Source organism: Dipodomys merriami, unplaced genomic scaffold (assembly GCF_024711535.1).
Source record: "Dipodomys merriami isolate MVZ:Mamm:240054 unplaced genomic scaffold, mDipMer1.0.p SCAF_298, whole genome shotgun sequence".
Classification (NCBI taxonomy): domain Eukaryota; kingdom Metazoa; phylum Chordata; class Mammalia; order Rodentia; family Heteromyidae; genus Dipodomys; species Dipodomys merriami.
In genome coordinates this window covers 1,214,776-1,220,094 of record NW_027204470.1, presented here as the reverse complement: position 1 = coordinate 1,220,094, position 5,319 = coordinate 1,214,776, and the positions used below count along the sequence as shown (strand labels likewise).

The following is a 5,319-nucleotide window of genomic DNA, read 5'->3' as shown; positions in this document are numbered from 1 at the left end:
AAGGATTTTGGGAAAACAGGTCTATTCAGAACTTTTGTCCATTTTTAATCGTTTCTTGTTAATCTCATCTTTAATCTCTCTATATAAAATCAATACTTAATTAAGTATAGTAGAAAGGAAAAAAATTAAGCTCCTAACATTTTTCAATTTTTAATAACATGATATTGCTTAAATCGTTTTCTGTTTATGCTTGAGACTATATAACTCAATTTAGTTATACCTTTTAAAAGGCTATACGTATTTTATTTATTTTACATTGATTCCTCTTTCCAAAGCCTGCGAGTCTAATTTCCCTTAGCTTCTTTAAGTCTCATGTAGTTCAGATTTCAAACTGAAGAATAAATGGAAGGAAGCAAATAAAAAAATACATTTCCTCTCATCTGATGATGCCTCTACAAAAATGAAGAAAGAGTTCATCCTTCTTACGACCTATGAAAATATATCAAAAAGAGAATTCATTCTGCTAGGTTTTCCCTAACTTTACAATGTAACTTAAATGATGTAAAAAAACAATATACTGTTGACATACGTTTATGTTTTATCAAGTTTGTACATTTTCATATGGACTTAACCTCAATCTACAACATTCCTTCATGATTCTGTCCCTGATATTTTTAAACTACCAAGACATAAGATAATCAATTTGATGTACAGCATGAGAAGTTATCCATCTCGCTTCCTTTGAAGCAGAGCATGGTCAATAGATTACATTACATCTGGTTGTTCACTACATGTAATGGTTTCTGTAATACTTATTGCATTCTATTTAGTATTTTAAAAAACTGCTGGCTAAACTCAAAGCTCCTTCATAGAATTTTATGTTAAGTATTTCACAAGTTTTATTTCTTAATTCTTAAGATAAAATTTGCTTTTTTTTTTATCGTAATCTCTATTCTTTTTTTTTTAATTGTATTTTATTTTATTTGAGAACATACTGTACAGAGGGGCTACAATTACATGGGCAGGATAATGCATACATTTCTTACCAAGCATTGCAGCCTCCTCCTTTGTTTACCCTTCACTTCCCTTCCCCGCCTCCCCCCTCCCCCCACCCAATTTTACCCCCCTCCCCCCACCCAATTATACCCCCCTCCCCCCACACCGACATTGTAAAGCTGGTTTTGACATGACATTTTGTACTTCTCATTGTTGCAACAGGTCCACCTGAATCCTTAAACGACTTGTTTGTCCCCATCTCCTCCACATGTTATACTGACATCAAATATAGTGAAAGCGGGGGTTACACTGTGGGCGAGGGACATACAAAGCAACAAAGAAATAATCTTATAAATGCGTTAGAAACACATGCATAAAAGAAACGAAAACATTAAAATACATATTTAAGGGTTCATTTTCCTAACATCACATTATCTGACCTTTTCTGCTTGACTCATACCTATACTAGATATTGCAAATAATGCTCATGTTATTACCATTTTAATGTTGGGAAAAATTGTAATTAAAGGCACAAATTGTATGGCCCAAATACACACAGTGAGGAAGGAAATGAGTCAAAGTTTCCAACAGTCTTTCAGCAATACAAAATGATTAGTAAAATCTCTCCATTTTCTTACACTCTCAATTCAATATTCATTTTGTCCAAGAAATAATAGCATAGCAATGCCCATGGTGATTTTTTTCTGTCACATTTTGTCTTCAACCCAGATTGTTCTGGTGACATTGGCTTATCATGCTCAGAACTGAGCGCACAAATTGAGGTCCAAAGAGGGGCAAATTTATTCTGTCCCACATTTCGTTTCCTTTTTAAAAAGTAATAAAACTTTCAAATATAATCACTTACAGTTTTTAAGAATCCAGAAGCAAAATGAATTCACATATAATCAGTTCAAAATGCTTTAAAATTAGTAGATAATAAAACAGGCTCCCGTGAAGTAAATATTTTTCTATTTTTAAAATTATTTTTAAAGCCTTGTGCTGGATGGTCACACCTGTAATCCTGTCTACTTGGGATGTCTACTCAGGAGCACCAGATCTGTGGATAACAGTTGGAAGACAATCAGAGCAAAAAACAAAAAATTCATGAGATTATTTTTCAAAACTTTTAATGAACTACCAAAGAGCCAGGAATGGTGATGTAGCTTATATAATACCTCATCAATCTAGAGAGGAAATGCCTAGCAAGGCCTTGAAGTCCTGAGTTCAAACTCTGAGCATGCCAACACAAATGCACGAGTACTCACATGTGCGCGGGTGCGCACAGACACACACACAAACACACTTTTTCAAAACACTTTCATGTCAGTGTTTTGCATTAATTTCTTTGTTAAAGATATTATATAGGGAAAATAGGGAAAATAAACTTTTCCTTCTCAGATCATTTTCATACATTTTTATTGTAAAAATACTGTGCGCAGGGCTCAGATTTACATGAGAAAGGTAATGAGTACGTTTCCTAACAAGCATTGTTACCTCCTCCTTTATTTTCGCCCATCATCCTTTCTATCTAACCTCCACAAGTACCCTCTCCTCCCCGTTTCCCCCGCCCTGCCTAAATATAAACTTCATTTTTCATCATAGTGTCTTGTGCATCTCATTGTTACAATGGGTCAACCTGTATCCTATTTAAGCATTATGTTTTTTCCTTTCCCCTCCCCAAATTAGAGAAGTGTATATATAAGATATTGGTGCACCAACTTCAAATCCAGTGAAAACAGGTGTTATAAAGTGGGGGAGGAAAATATAAAGAATCAAAAAAAATCACATCATACATTGTAAGTCCATTAAAAACAATAGCAAGCAAGAAAAAACCACTTTTGTCAGTATCTTGGAGTACATTTTCCTTAACATCATCTTATCTAGTCATATGCACATAGCTTTTGACCTTTTTTATTTATCCCAGACATATATGAGTAACTGAAAATAAGGGAAACCAGGGGTCTTATGTTTCTTTGAACTTGTCTTACTTAACTTAATATGTTTTTTTTCCAAGTCTTTCCATTTCCTAACAAATTGAGTGATGTCATTCTTTCAGATGGAGGCATAGAATGCATCTATTTATCTATCTATCTATCTATCTATCTATCTATCTATCTATCTATCTATCTATCTATCTATCTATCTATCTATCTATCTATCTATCTATCTATCTATCTATCTATCTATCTATCTATCCATCTATCCATCTATCCATCTATCCATCTATCTATCTATCTATCTATCTATCTACCTATCTACCTATCTATCTATCTATCTATCTATCTATCTATCTATCTATCTATCTATCAAATTATCTTGATCATCAATTGAGGGGAATCAGAATTGGTTCCATACCTTATCTATCGTAAATAATGGGGCAGTAAACATAGTTGTGCTGGTAGTTTTTTTGTGGTCTTATTTGTGATCATTTGGGTGAATGCCCAAAAGTGGGATTGCTGGGTCATGGGGGGGCTTTATGTGGAGTCTTTTGAGGAACCTCCATACTGCTTTCCAAAGTGGTTGATCAAGTTTACACCCCCACCAAGGATTCGGTAGGGTTCCCTTCTGTCCACATACCCTCCAGCACATGTTGTAAAAATATGGAACACTTCAAGAATTTGCATGTCATGCTTGCACAGGGGCCATTCTAATCTTCTCTCTATTATTCCAATGTTATGTATTTCCTGCTGAATTAAGCACAGAACATTTTTTATATATGAAGTGTAATTCATTTTCTTTCTTTTTATTGTGAAAATACTGCACAGAGGAGTTACAATAACATGAACAAGATAATGAATACATTTCTTATCAAGCATTGTTGCCTCCTCTTTGTTTCCCCTTCCTCTCCCTTCCCAAACTCCCACTAGCTCTGACACCTGATCCTCCCCCACACCCAACAACGTTGTAAAGTTCGTTTTACGACATAACGACTTCTATATCTCATTGTTGCAATGGGTCCAACTGTATCCCAATTTAAATGATATTTTTTCCCTTCCCCTCCAAAAATTATACCAACATCAAATACAGTGAAAGCAGTCGCTAAACCATAGGGGAATGACATACAAAGCAACATAGAAATCATCTTATAAATATATTAGAAACAATTGGATTAAAGAAAAATCATTTGAATACTTATCTTTGGGTATATTTCCCTAACATCAGCTTATCTGACCTTTCCTGTTTGACTCAGACATATACTAGTTATTGCAAATAAGGGAAACCGTGAGACCTATGTTTCTTTGGGCCTGGCTTACTTAACATACTTTTGTCCAAGTCTTGTCATTTCCTAACAAATGGGACAATGTCATTCGTTCTGATGGAGGCAAAGAATTCCCTTGTGTATATATACCACATTTTCTTGATCCATTCATCTACTGAGGGGCATCTGGGTTGGTTCCATATCTTAGCTATGGTAAATAATGCTGTGAAAACATAGTTTTTTGAGTTCTGGGCATATTTTAGACATGAGACCCTTGTCCGTTGTATGGCTAATGAAGATCTCCGAATCCGTGGGCTTTCTATTGATCTTGCTAGCTATGTCCTTTGCCATGCAGAAGCTCTGCAATTTCATGCAATCCAATAAGTCCAATTTTTTTTTGATTTGTTGTGTTTCTGGGTCTCTATTAAGAAAATTATGGGATTTGCAAGGATACTTAGAGTTTCTCCTATTCCATCCTGTAATTTTTTCAGACTGTCTGTTTTAACTCCAAGGTGTTTGGTCCATTTGGAGTTGATTCTTGTGCAGGGTGATATATAAGGATCTAGCTTTAGTTTTCTACAAGTAGTTAACCAAATGTGACAGCACATTTACTGAAAAGGCTGTCTTTCTTCTATTCTATTTTTTAGATTCCTTATCGAATATTAGATGGCTACAGGTCTGTAGGTACATTTCTGGGTTTTCAATTCTATTCCATTGGTCCTGAGGTTTGTTCTTGTGCCAGTTCCAAGCTGTTTTGTTTACTTTGGCTTTGTAGTAGATTTTGGAATTTGATATTGATATTACTCCAGCACTGTTCTTTCTGTTAAATATCGTTTTTTTCTATTCCGTGTCTTTTGTTCCATGTGAATTTTTGGATTGTCTGTTCTATTTTCTTGAAGAATGAAGTTTGAATATTAATAGGTATCACATTGTATTTGTAGATAGCCTTGGGAAGTATTGCCATTTTCATGATGTTGATCTTTCCAATCACGGAGCATGGGTGTTTTTGCCACTTTCTAAGTTCTGTTTTGATTTCCTTTTTCTGTTTTTTTAAGTTTTCATCATAGAGGTCCTTCACTTCTTTGCTAAAGTTAATTCTTAGATATTTCATTTTTTGTGAGGCTATTATGAATGGAGTTACTTTCCTATTCAAGCCACACTTTTCTCATTGTCGGCATACAGAA

At 34.7% G+C, this 5,319-nt stretch overlaps 1 non-coding gene across 1 annotated transcript; it reads right to left on the bottom strand.

Moving 5' to 3' along the window:
- Window positions 1-3,530: 3,530 nt before the first annotated feature.
- Window positions 3,531-3,640, bottom strand: LOC138839221 (U6 spliceosomal RNA). Its single transcript, XR_011375916.1, has one exon. It is a non-coding gene; the product is annotated as a U6 spliceosomal RNA (small nuclear RNA).
- Between the last annotated feature and the right edge of the window lie 1,679 nt (window positions 3,641-5,319).